This window comes from Triticum aestivum, chromosome 3A (genome assembly GCF_018294505.1).
Source record: "Triticum aestivum cultivar Chinese Spring chromosome 3A, IWGSC CS RefSeq v2.1, whole genome shotgun sequence".
NCBI lineage: Eukaryota > Viridiplantae > Streptophyta > Magnoliopsida > Poales > Poaceae > Triticum > Triticum aestivum.
Window position 1 is genome coordinate 655,835,748 of NC_057800.1, and position 14,923 is coordinate 655,850,670.

Sequence of the window (14,923 nt, forward strand, 5' to 3'; positions counted from 1 at the left end):
CGTAATCTTTTTGCATAAAGCACTGATCGGCGGATCGGGGTCAGTTAAGCTTGTTTATGACAGGTGGGGCCCTTTTTTGCATACGTGGCACCGTCGGCCGTCCCGACAGCCGTTAGACGGCGTTTGACGGCGCCGTATGCCTCCATCCCCCATCCGTTCGTTTCTCCCCCTCTTCTCGTGCCGCCGCTCTCTCCCCTCCTCGCGTCTGCCTTCTTCCCCACTCTCCTGCCGCTCTCTCCCCTCCTCTCGTCGTGTAGGCAGATGGCTACTCCGGCGAAAGCAGGCGCTGTTGGCGGCGGCGGTCCTCCTAGCAGTGGCGCAGGCGACGCGGATCCCGACCCAGGCGGTGAGCTCTGCGGGAGCTCGAACACTAGCAAGGCGACGCGAGATGCGGAGGTGCGGTATTCGGTGGAATGCACGAAAAAATCAGCACTATATCAGAGTCACTCTATATTTGTTGGGTTTCGTAGTAATTTCAAAAAAAATTCCTACGCACACGCAAGATCATGGTGATGCATAGCAACGAGAGGGGGAGAGTGTGATCTACGTACCCTTGTAGATCGACAACGGAAGCGTTAACTTGGTTGATGTAGTCGTACGTCTCCACGGCCCGACCGATCAAGCACCGAAACTATGGCACCTCCGAGTTCTAGCACACGTTCAGCTCGATGACGATCCCCGGACTCCGATCCAGCAAAGTGTCAGGGAAGAGTTCCGTCAGCACGACGGCGTGGTGACGATCTTGATGTTCTACCGTCGCAGGGCTTCGCCTAAGCACCGCTACAATATTATCGAGGACTATGGTGGAAGGGGGCACCGCACACGGCTAAGAATATGATCACGTGGATCAACTTGTGTCTCTAGGGGTGCCCCTTGCCTCCGTATATAAAGGCTCAAAGGGGGGGGCTGGCCGGCCAAGAGGAGGCGCGCCAGGAGGAGTCCTACTCCCTCCGGGAGTAGGACTCCCCCCTTTCCTAGTTGGAATAGGATTCGCGGAGGGGGGAAAAGAGGAGAGAGAGGAGGAAGGGGGGCCGGCCCCCTCTCCTTGTCCTATTCGGACCAAGGGGGGAGGGGCGCGCGGCCCATCTATGGCCACCTCTCCTCTCTTCCACTAAGGCCCACTAAGGCCCATATACCTCCCGGGGGGTTCCGGTAACCTCCCGGTACTCCGGTAAAATCCCGATTTCACCCGGAACACTTCCGATATCCAAACATAGGCTTCCAATATATCAATCTTTATGTCTCGACCATTTCGAGACTCCTCGTCATGTCCGTGATCACATCCGGGACTCCGAACAAACTTCGGTACATCAAAATGTATAAACTCATAATATAACTGTCATCGTAACCTTAAGCGTGCGGACCCTACGGGTTCGAGAACAATGTAGACATGACCGAGACACGTCTCCGGTCAATAACCAATAGCGGAACCTGGATGCTCATATTGGCTCCTACATATTCTACGAAGATCTTTTATCGGTCAGACCGCATAACAACATACGTTGTTCCCTTTGTCACCGGTATGTTACTTGCCCGAGATTCGATCGTCGGTATCCCATACCTAGTTCAATCTCGTTACCGGCAAGTCTCTTTACTCGTTCCGTAATACATCATCCCGCAACTAACTCATTAGTTGCAATGCTTGCAAGGCTTCAGTGATGTGCATTACCGAGAGGGCCCAGAGATACCTCTCCGACAATCGGAGTGACAAATCCTAATCTCGAAATACGCCAACCCAACATGTACCTTTGGAGACACCTGTAGAGCACCTTTATAATCACCCAGTTACGTTGTGACGTTTGGTAGCACACAAAGTGTTCCTCCGGCAAACGGGAGTTGCATAATCTCATAGTCATAGGAACATGTATAAGTCATGAAGAAAGCAATAGCAACATACTAAACGATCGGGTGCTAAGCTAATGGAATGGGTCATGTCAATCAGATCATTCAACTAATGATGTGATCCCGTTAATCAAATGACAACTCTTTGTCCATGGTTAGGAAACATAACCATCTTTGATTAACGAGCTAGTCAAGTAGAGGCATACTAGTGACACTCTGTTTGTCTATGTATTCACACATGTATTATGTTTCCGGTTAATACAATTCTAGCATGAATAATAAACTTTTATCATGATATAAGGAAATAAATAATAACTTTATTATTGCCTCTAGGGCATATTTCCTTCAGTCTCCCACTTGCACTAGAGTCAATAATCTAGATTATACTGTAATGATTCTAACACCCATGGAGCCTTGGTGCTGATCATGTTTTGCTCGTGGAAGAGGCTTAGTCAACGGGTCTGCTACATTCAGATCCGTATGTATCTTGCAAATCTCTATGTCTCCCACCTGGACTAGATCCCGGATGGAATTGAAGCGTCTTTTGATGTGCTTGGTTCTTTTGTGAAATCTGGATTCCTTCGCCAAGGCAATTGCACCAGTATTGTCACAAAAGATTTTCATTGGACCCGATGCACTAGGTATGACACCTAGATCGGATATGAACTCCTTCATCCAGACTCCTTCGTTTGCTGCTTCCGAAGCAGCTATGTACTCCGCTTCACATGTAGATCCCGCCACGACGCTTTGTTTAGAACTGCACCAACTGACAGCTCCACCGTTTAATGTAAACACGTATCCGGTTTGCGATTTAGAATCGTCCGGATCAGTGTCAAAGCTTGCATCAACGTAACCGTTTACGATGAGCTCTTTGTCACCTCCATATACGAGAAACATATCCTTAGTCCTTTTAAGGTACTTCAGGATGTTCTTGACCGCTGTCCAGTGATCCACTCCTGGATTACTTTGGTACCTCCCTGCTAGACTTATAGCAAGGCACACATCAGGTCTGGTACACAGCATTGCATACATGATAGAGCCTATGGCTGAAGCATAGGGAACATCTTTCATTTTCTCTCTATCTTCTGCAGTGGTCGGGCATTGAGTCTGACTCAACTTCACACCTTGTAACACAGGCAAGAACCCTTTCTTTGCTTGATCCATTTTGAACTTCTTCAAAACTTTGTCAAGGTATGTGCTTTGTGAAAGTCCAATTAAGCGTCTTGATCTATCTCTATAGATCTTAATGCCTAATATGTAAGCAGCTTCACCGAGGTCTTTCATTGAAAAACTCTTATTCAAGTATCCCTTTATGCTATCCAGAAATTCTATATCATTTCCAATCAGTAATATGTCATCCACATATAATATCAGAAATGCTACAGAGCTCCCACTCACTTTCTTGTAAATACAGGCTTCTCCGAAAGTCTGTATAAAACCAAATGCTTTGATCACACTATCAAAGCGTTTATTCCAACTCCGAGAGGCTTGCACCAGTCCATAAATGGATCGCTGGAGCTTGCACACTTTGTTAGCTCCCTTTGGATCGACAAAACCTTCTGGTTGCATCATATACAACTCTTCTTCCAGAAATCCATTCAGGAATGCAGTTTTGACATCCATCTGCCAAATTTCATAATCATAAAATGCGGCAATTGCTAACATGATTCGGACAGACTTAAGCATCGCTACGGGTGAGAAGGTCTCATCGTAGTCAATCCCTTGAACTTGCCGAAACCCTTTTGCGACAAGTCGAGCTTTGTAGACAGTAATATTACCGTCGGCGTCAGTCTTCTTCTTGAAGATCCATTTATTCTCAATTGCTTGCCGATCATTGGGCAAGTCAACCAAAGTCCACACTTTGTTCTCATACATGGATCCCATCTCAGATTTCATGGCTTCAAGCCATTTTGCGGAATCTGGGCTCACCATCGCTTCTTCATAGTTCGTAGGTTCATCATGATCTAGCAGCATGACTTCCAGAACAGGATTACCGTACCACTCTGGCGCGGATCTCACTCTGGTTGATCTACGAGGTTCAGTAGTATCTTGTCCTGAAGTTTCATGATCATTATCATTAGCTTCCTCACTAATTGGTGTAGGTGTCACAGAAACAGTTTTCTGTGATGCACTACTTTCCAATAAGGGAGCAGGTACAGTTACCTCGTCAAGTTCTACTTTCCTCCCACTCACTTCTTTCGAGAGAAACTCCTTCTCTAGAAAGTTTCCGAACTTAGCAACAAAAGTCTTGCCTTCGGATCTGTGATAGAAGGTGTATCCAATAGTCTCCTTTGGATATCCTATGAAGACACATTTCTCCGATTTGGGTTCGAGCTTATCAGGTTGAAGCTTTTTCACATAAGCATCGCAGCCCCAAACTTTCAGAAACGACAACTTTGGTTTCTTGCCAAACCATAGTTCATAAGGCGTCGTCTCAACGGATTTTGATGGTGCCCTATTTAACGTGAATGCGGCCGTCTCCAAAGCATAACCCCAAAACGATAGCGGTAAATCAGTAAGAGACATCATAGATCGCACCATATCTAGTAAAGTACGATTACGACGTTCGGACACACCATTACGCTGTGGTGTTCCGGGTGGCGTGAGTTGCGAAACTATTCCGCATTGTTTCAAATGTACACCAAACTCGTAACTCAAATATTCTCCTCCACGATCAGATCGTAGAAACTTTATTTTCTTGTTACGATGATTTTCAACTTCACTCTGAAATTCTTTGAACTTTTCAAACGTTTCAGACTTATGTTTCATTAAGTAGATATACCCATATCTGCTTAAGTCATCTGTGAAGGTGAGAAAATAACGATATCCGCCACGAGCCTCAATATTCATCGGACCACATACATCTGTATGTATGATTTCCAACAAATCTGTTGCTCTCTCCATAGTACCGGAGAACGGCGTTTTAGTCATCTTGCCCATGAGGCACGGTTCGCAAGTACCAAGTGATTCATAATCAAGTGGTTCCAAAAGTCCATCAGTATGGAGTTTCTTCATGCGCTTTACACCGATATGACCTAAACGGCAGTGCCACAAATAAGTTGCACTATCATTATCAACTCTGCATCTTTTGGCTTCAACATTATGAATATGTGTGTTACTACTATCGAGATTCAATAAGAATAGACCACTCTTCAAGGGTGCATGACCATAAAAGATATTACTCATATAAATAGAACAACCATTATTCTCTGATTTAAATGAATAACCGTCTCGCATCAAACAAGATCCAGATATAATGTTCATGCTTAACGCTGGCACCAAATAACAATTATTTAGGTCTAATATTAATCCCGAAGGTAGATGTAGAGGTAGCGTGCCGACCGCGATCACATCGACTTTGGAACCGTTTCCCACGCGCATCGTCACCTCGTCCTTAGCCAATCTTCGCTTAATCCGTAGTCCCTGTTTCGAGTTGCAAATATTAGCAACAGAACCAGTATCAAATACCCAGGTGCTACTGCGAGCATTAGTAAGGTACACATCAATAACATGTATATCACATATACCTTTGTTCACCTTGCCATCCTTCTTATCCGCCAAATACTTGGGGCAGTTCCGCTTCCAGTGACCAGTCTGCTTGCAGTAGAAGCACTCAGTTTCAGGCTTAGGTCCAGACTTGGGTTTCTTCTCTTGAGCAGCAACTTGCTTGCTGTTCTTCTTGAAGTTCCCCTTCTTCTTCCCTTTGCCCTTTTTCTTGAAACTAGTGGTCTTGTTGACCATCAACACTTGATGCTCCTTCTTGATTTCTACCTCCGCAGCTTTCAGCATTGCGAAGAGCTCGGGAATAGTCTTATTCATCCCTTGCATATTATAGTTCATCACGAAGCTCTTGTAGCTTGGTGGAAGTGATTGGAGAATTCTGTCAATGACGCTATCATCCGGAAGATTAACTCCCAGTTGAATCAAGTGATTACAATACCCAGACATCTTGAGTATATGCTCACTGACAGAACTGTTCTCCTCCATCTTGCAGCTATAGAACTTATTGGAGACTTCATATCTCTCAATCCGGGCATTTGCTTGAAATATTAACTTCAACTCCTGGAACATCTCATATGCCCCATGACGTTCAAAACGTCGTTGAAGTCCCGGTTCTAAGCCGTAAAGCATGGCACATTGAACTATCGAGTAGTCATCAGCTTTGCTCTGCCAGACGTTCATAACATCTGGTGTTGCTCCAGCAGCAGGCCTGGCACCCAGCGGTGCTTCCAGGACGTAATTCTTCTGTGCAGCAATGAGGATAATCCTCAAGTTACGGACCCAGTCCGTGTAATTGCTACCATCATCTTTCAACTTTGCTTTCTCAAGGAACGCATTAAAATTCAACGGAACAACAGCACGGGCCATCTATCTACAATCAAACATACATAAGCAAGATACTATCAGGTACTAAGTTCATGATAAATTTAGGTTCAATTAATCATATTACTTAAAGAACTCCCACTTAGATAGACATCCCTCTAATCCTCTAAGTGATTACGTGATCCAAGTCAACTAAACCATGTCCGATCATCACGTGAGATGGAGTAGTTTCGTTGGTGAACATCACTATGTTGATCATATCTACTATATGATTCACGCTCGACCTTTCGGTCTCCGTGTTCCGAGGCCATATCTGTATATGCTTGGCTCGTCAAGTATAACCTGAGTATTCCGCGTGTGCAACTGTTTTGCACCCGTTGTATTTGAACGTAGAGCCTATCACACCCGATCATCACGTGGTGTCTCAGCACGAAGAACTTTCGCAACGGTGCATACTCAGGGAGAACACTTCTTGATAATTAGTGAGAGATCATCTTATAATGCTACCGTCAATCAAAGCAAGATAAGATGCATAAAAGATAAACATCACATGCAATCAATATAAGTGATATGATATGGCCATCATCATCTTGTGCTTGTGATCTCCATCCTCGAAGCACCGTCGTGATCACCATCGTCACCGGCGCGACACCTTGATCTCCATCGTAGCATCGTTGTCGTCTCGCCAATCTCATGCTTCCACGACTATCGCTACCGCTTAGTGATAAAGTAAAGCATTACAGCGCGATTGCATTGCATACAATAAAGCGACAACCATATGGCTCCTGCCAGTTGCCGATAACTCGGTTACAAAACATGATCATCTCATACAATAAAATTTAGCATCATGTCTTGACCATATCACATCACAACATGCCCTGCAAAAACAAGTTAGACGTCCTCTACTTTGTTGTTGCAAGTTTTACGTGGCTGCTACGGGCTTAAGCAAGAACCAATCTTACCTACGCATCAAAACCACAACGATAGTTTGTCAAGTTGGTGCTGTTTTAACCTTCGCAAGGACCGGGCGTAGCCACACTCGGTTCAACTAAAGTTGGAGAAACTGTCACCCGCTAGCCACCTTTGTGCAAAGCACGTCGGGAGAACCGGTCTCGCGTAAGCGTACGCGTAATGTCGGTCCGGGCCGCTTCGTCCAACAATACCGCCGAACCAAAGTATGACATGCTGGTAAGCAGTATGACTTATATCGCCCACAACTCACTTGTGTTCTACTCGTGCATATAACATCAACACATAAAACCTAGGCTCGGATGCCACTGTTGGGTTTCGTAGTAATTTCAAAAAAATTCCTACGCACACGCAAGATCATGGTGATGCATAGCAACGAGAGGGGGAGAGTGTGATCTACGTACCCTTGTAGATCGACAACGGAAGCGTTAACTTGGTTGATGTAGTCGTACGTCTCCACGGCCCGACCGATCAAGCACCGAAACTACGGCACCTCCGAGTTCTAGCACACGTTCAGCTCGATGACGATCCCCGGACTCCGATCCAGCAAAGTGTCGGGGAAGAGTTCCGTCAGCACGACGGCGTGGTGACGATCTTGATGTTCTACCGTCGCAGGGCTTCGCCTAAGCACCGCTACAATATTATCGAGGACTATGGTGGAAGGGGGCACCGCACACGGCTAAGAATATGATCACGTGGATCAACTTGTGTCTCTAGGGGTGCCCCTTGCCTCCGTATATAAAGGCTCAAAGGGGGGGGCTGGCCGGCCAAGAGGAGGCGCGCCAGGAGGAGTCCTACTCCCTCCGGGAGTAGGACTCCCCCCTTTCCTAGTTGGAATAGGATTCGCGGAGGGGGGAAAAGAGGAGAGAGAGGAGGAAGGGGGGCCGGCCCCCTCTCCTTGTCCTATTCGGACCAAGGGGGGAGGGGCGCGCGGCCCATCTATGGCCACCTCTCCTCTCTTCCACTAAGGCCCACTAAGGCCCATATACCTCCCGGGGGGTTCCGGTAACCTCCCGGTACTCCGGTAAAATCCCGATTTCACCCGGAACACTTCCGATATCCAAACATAGGCTTCCAATATATCAATCTTTATGTCTCGACCATTTCGAGACTCCTCGTCATGTCCGTGATCACATCCGGGACTCCGAACAAACTTCGGTACATCAAAATGTATAAACTCATAATATAACTGTCATCGTAACCTTAAGCGTGCGGACCCTACGGGTTCGAGAACAATGTAGACATGACCGAGACACGTCTCCGGTCAATAACCAATAGCGGAACCTGGATGCTCATATTGGCTCCTACATATTCTACGAAGATCTTTTATCGGTCAGACCGCATAACAACATACGTTGTTCCCTTTGTCACCGGTATGTTACTTGCCCGAGATTCGATCATCGGTATCCCATACCTAGTTCAATCTCATTACCGGCAAGTCTCTTTACTCGTTCCGTAATACATCATCCCGGAACTAACTCATTAATTGCAATGCTTGCAAGGCTTCAGTGATGTGCATTACCGAGAGGGCCCAGAGATACCTCTCCGACAGTCGGAGTGACAAATCCTAATCTCGAAATACGCCAACCCAACATGTACCTTTGGAGACACCTGTAGAGCACCTTTATAATCACCCAGTTACGTTGTGACGTTTGATAGCACACAAAGTGTTCCTCCGGCAAACGGGAGTTGCATAATCTCATAGTCATAGGAACATGTATAAGTCATGAATAAAGCAATAGCAACATACTAAACGATCGGGTGCTAAGCTAATGGAATGGGTCATGTCAATCAGATCATTCAACTAATGATGTGATCCCGTTAATCAAATGACAACTCTTTGTCCATGGTTAGGAAACATAACCATCTTTGATTAACGAGCTAGTCAAGTAGAGGCATACTAGTGACACTCTGTTTATCTATGTATTCACACATGTATTATGTTTCCGGTTAATACAATTCTAGCATGAATAATAAACTTTTATCATGATATAAGGAAATAAATAATAACTTTATTATTGCCTCTAGGGCATATTTCCTTCAATATTGTCTTGGAAAAATTATTTTTTCTACTCAAATTTTTTAGGGAGTTCTTTGTCAAAAGTTTTATAAGAGTACGCCAGTAGGTCAGGTTTGTTCGATTTTTTAAGATTTTTTTCTTTTTCCTAGATTTCTAAAAAAATCATATTTTTTACCAGTTTCATCATGTTTTAAAACCTAAATTTTAAATTGTATCAAAATATATTCAAGATTGATTTGTTTGGAAGGCTTCATTACGAGAAATGCAAATGTGCAACCAGGTGATAAATCTGACTTCGTGTTCAAAAGATAAAATTGATACAGTCTTTGAATCATATGAAAAGAAATATGGGTAAGTTGCACTGTCTAGCACGAATCACGGCATAGCAAACAATGGCTGGACCGTGCACGGGACCTCCCATGCACGGTAGTTAATCCAATCTCCAGCTGCATATCCTCCTTGCTCGCACTCATCTTCACCACGCGATCTGCAGAGAGTAAATTGCACAAAACCACCACTTTGAAGACAAGGTTTGCGAAAACCACTACAATACATTTTTTTGTAGAAAACACCATGTCTTTCGTAATCTTTTTGCAGAAAGCACTGATCGGCGGATCGGGGTCAGTTAAGCTTGTTTATACAGGTGGGGCCCTTTTTGCATACATGGCACCGTCGGCTGTCCCGACAGCCGTTAGATGGCGTTTGACGGCGCCGTATGCCTCCATCCCCCATCCGTTCTTTTCTCCCCCTCTTCTCGTGCCGCCGCTCTCTCCCCTTCTCACGTCTGCCTTCTTCCCTACTCTCCTGCCGCTCTCTCCCCTCCTCTCGTCGCGTAGGCAGATGGCTACTCCGGCGAAAGCAGGCGCTGTTGGCGGCGGCGGTCCTCCTAGCAGTGGCGCAGGCGACGTGGATCCCGACCCAGGCGGTGAGCTCTGCGGGAGCTCGAACCCTAGCAAGGCGACGCGAGATGCGGAGGTGCAGTATTCGGTGGAATACGCGGCGGCTAGATCTTTCACCGCGGCGGTGAAGGCGAATCCCAATGGAAGCCACCACATCGCCTCATCCTTCGGCGCTGTATAGTGAGATCCCCTTCCCTTATCCATTATTCTGTGAACTTATCTGATCCGTTTCTAGGGCTAGGGCTAGGGTTAGCGTGTAGTGATATCCCCTTCCCCATCTCCATTGCATATTGTTGGCCCTATGATTGTTATTGCGATGATTTCTTTCTGAAATTAACTCATTATGTTTAAATTAGCTGTTCTGTGTGTCTTATTTAGTTGAAATAAGCTATGGTTATATAGTTGGAATTATTTGATGTGTTGATCTGTATTGCAGTAGATCTTAATGAACCAAAGCTAGGGTTATTGCAGTTTTTTGCTTTGTACTACATTGGTTACTTAAGCAACCCAAAGCTATGTATTGATGTTGTCATGCTTTTTCATAAGTGTTATAATTGAACACTTATACAACACTATGTTTCTTTATAAATTTGCAATCTGGATGATGAGGTTTGGGAATTGAGGATGCATTTTCATGACAGAGATAATCTTGAGAGAACTATGATGTTGTCAGACATCACTTTTAACAATCTAGTTGCACTGATAGAGACTGAAGGATATGGGATGAGGGATTACATGTACTATGTGAAGGATCCTGGCCTAGGGATAGAAGGAATGCAAGAAATAGAGGAGGATGACATGCTGGAGGAAATTCTAGACCACATAGTACAATAGAAGTAGAAGATTTTCAATGTGACAGTTGTTAGGGCCAGTTCCCCCAAACCTGCACATATAAATTCCAGTGCTAATGTTGTTGAGCAGCAGATCCCTCTGCAGGAAATTGGAGAGCCCCAACTGTATCAGGTAGATGAAGAAGGAGTGTTGTTCAATGCACATCCTAGTTCAGTTTCAAACACAGCAGCAGTAGTACCAGTAGAAGAACCAAGACCAACACAGTTTCAAACACAGCAGAGCACAAACAATTCAGAGGAGCAACTACAAATAGAAAAAGTTATGAAGGAGAGAAGGAGAAAGGAAATTGCAATGTTTAGGAAGAATGAGAAAGAAAAAGAGAAGGTCACTCCTTTGAAAAGGAAAGCTGTAGTTATGGACAATGAAGAGGATAGTGATGATGATAATTTGTCAGAATATGGGGATATCCTTGCTAGGCTTGAGGAAATGAAAAAACAGAGGAATGATCCATTATTGCATTATGAAGGGGACACAGATGTTGAGGAGATGTGGGATACAGATGAGGAGGAGGAACTGTATGATCCATCAGGTGAAGAAGAGGACGATGATGATCAAGAGGAGGAGGAATTGGAGGAATTGGAGGAAGTGGTGCAAGGGGAGAAACACAATGAAGAGGAGCAAGAGAGTGGTCAACATATTGAGAAGAAGAATAAGGCCAAGAGAGTCAGAAGAGGGCCAACTAGCAGATCACATGGAAGTGTAGAGCAAATGTTTGAGGATGACTGGATACCATTAGATGATGAGGACAAAAAACCATTAGACCTGGGTTTGGAAGATGATGATGGTGCTGAGGCAATGGCTTATGTGTTGCCCAATGGTAGGAAGAGCAGAGCAAAGAAGACGAAGCCAAGGTTATGGTATGCTGAGGATAGAGCTGACCCATAAAACCAATTTGTGAAGCATCTTTGCTTCATTGATGTGTACCCGTTCAGAACTGCACTCCAAACCCTGCACATATCACAGAACAGGAACTATGAGTACCATAGAAACTGCAGTGACAGGGTTATAACACAGTGCATAGATGAGCAATGCCCTTTTTATATAGCAGCTTCTCAGATTGCAAATGAGAAGACATTTACCATTAGAAAGCTGTATTTGGTGCACACATGCCCTTCTGTGTCAGAGAGCACCAAAGTCACTGTCAAGTGGGTTGCAAAACATTGTGAGGAGGCAGTGAGGAATGACCCTAACACAACAATAACAACAATAATTAACACTGCAAAGAGCAAGTATGGAGTGGATATTTCAACCCACATGGCCTACAGGGCTAGGAAGGCATCAAAGAATGTTGTTTTAGGAGATCAAAAGGCCCAATACACCAGGATTAGGGATTATTTAGAGGTTGTCTTAGACACCAATCCAGGTTCTAGATGTATTGTGACAACACAACATATTAGGGAGCATCCTAGCAAGAACCCTAGGTTTCATGGACTTTTCATCTGCCTGAATGGATGCAAAGAAGGGTTCCTCAATGGCTGCAGACCATTCATAGGTAATTGCCTTGTATTGTTGTCTATGCAAAACATGCTAAATTACTTGTGTTCTCTACGCATGTAACAAAAATATTGAATTACTTGTGTTCTTTTTGCAGCCAAGCAGCTCTTCTTACCCACCTGATGTTGCTACTGCTGCCTCCTCTGCCGCACCAGTAAGAAGGGCTGCATCTACTGCCACTGCACCAGCACCAGTACCAGCAAGAAGGGCTGCATCTGCTGCCACTGCACCAGCACCAGCAAGAAGGCCTACATCTACTGCCACTGCACCAGCACCAACAAGAAGAACTCCATCTTCTGCCACTGCACCAGCACCAGCAAGGAGGACTCCATCTACTGCCACTGCACCAGCACCAGCAAGGAGGACTCCATCTACTCCCACTGCACCATCAACAAGAACTGCTACTGCTGCTGCAAAGGGTAAGGCTCCACAAACTAGGGCTTCAACTGCTGCAAAGGGAGCAAGGGCATCTTTCTTGCCTCCAAGACCAAACAGTGGTTCCCAGAGAGTCAGAAAGCCAACCCAGAAGATAAAAGACTACCTGACTGCTTCTGGTGCAGCATGGGATTGATGTTGTGATCCAAAGTATGCTTTTACCATGTTGTGACACTACTTCTATTTTGATGACCAAAGTTATGTTCTGGTACTGTAATGACCAACTTAGGTTCTCGTACTGTAATGATCAAGTGGGATGATCAACTAATCTAGTGCTACTCTAGCTATGATGATGGTGCTACTCTTGTGATGATAATGTTGTGCCAATCACCAAGAAGCTAGAAACCCATAACTTACCCTTGTGATGCTAGTCTTGATGCCTCAACGTTGATAAAAAACCAAAAAAGCTTACTTGATGCCTCGGGGTCGATAAAAAGCCAAAAAAGCCTACTTGATGCCTCAGCGTCGATATAAAGCCAAAAACATAGTTGAGCCTACTTGATGCCTCGGCGTCGATAAAAAGCCAAAAAAGCCTACTGGATGCCTCGAGGTCGATAAAAAGCCAAAAAACCCTAAGTGAGCCTACTTGATGCCTCGGGGTCGATAAAAAGCCAAAAACCCCTAATTGAGCCTACTTGATGCCTCGGGGTCGATAAAAAGCCAAAAACCCTAGTTGAGCCTACTTGATGCCTCGGGGTCGACAAAAAGCCAAAAAAACCCTAATTGAGCCTACTTGATGCATCGGCGTCGATATAAAGCCAAAAACCATAGTTGAGCCTACTTGATGCCTCGGGGTCAATAAAAAGCCAAAAAAACCTAAATGAGCCTACTTGATGCCTCGGCGTCGATATAAAGCCAAAAACCCTAGTTGAGCCTACTTGATTCCTCGGGGTCGATAAAAAGCCAAAAAACCCATAAGTGAGCCTACTTGATGCCTCCTCGTCGATAAAAAGCCAAAAAAACCATAGTTGAGCCTACTTGATGCCTCACAATCATCAGTTGAGCATAAACACACTTAAGATCAAATTCAACAACTGTAAATAGCTTACTAAGCTAAAAAACACCAGTTGCACAGAAACATACTTAAGATCACAATCATCAATTTGCAAGCATCTTACTTAAGATCACATTTAGCACCTCCAAATACCACCACATTTCGCATTAGTTCAAATCCATACATAATAATAGTTGAAGATTACTATATTACATCACCATAGTTCAGAAGTACTCATAGTTCAGAGAATTTAAACTACCATCATTACAGCAAATGCCAAACCACACTTTGGAAAAGGTCAGCAAATGCCAAATGATATTACCCATTCTTCTCTTCCAGAACCACCTGCCTATCCATTTATGATGGCCTTGACTCCCTGCAGCTCCACATTGCTCTCTTCAACTGTCTTCTTCAACTCATCAATGTGGTTCTGCAAGTTCTTCCTCTCTTCAGCTAGCTTGAGCTTCATGTTCCTAATGACATTTGCTTGAGCAGCTGCTAGGTTCTTAACCATGTCATACTTCTCCTGAATCTTGTTGGTTTCAAGATATTTCGTTTCTACCTCTACCCTCCTTTCCTGAGCATCCAAAAGTCCATTCACATCTCCAACCAACTTCTCATAGCTCTCCCGTAGCTTCTTCTTCTCTTGTGTCAAGTCATGAACAACAAATGAATGCAAAAGATTTTCCTCAGTCCTGTCTCTCCTACTTTGTTCGTACATAAACCATAACTTGGCTAATGCATTCTCAAGGGTGTTGGGCCAAGCTGGATCAATCCATTCAACTAATCCACAATTTCTACCTTCCTGAACAAAATCAGAATTAATATAAACAAAAACATTAGAATGCTTCCAAGCAACACTATTTAATTACTATCCTCAAATTTAGAGCTTGAGCTTGCTAGCTAAAGAGAGGACTACTTAAACATGTCGTCATGCTACTTAAACAATGTTGTCCTGCTATAAAGTAAACAGAATCAATCAAATGACCTAACATGTCATACTAAACAAGTTGCATCCTCTGTCCTGCTCCAGTAACCCATGCATATTCTGTCTTAAATTATTAATAGCATGCTACACTAAACAAAGTGACCTAA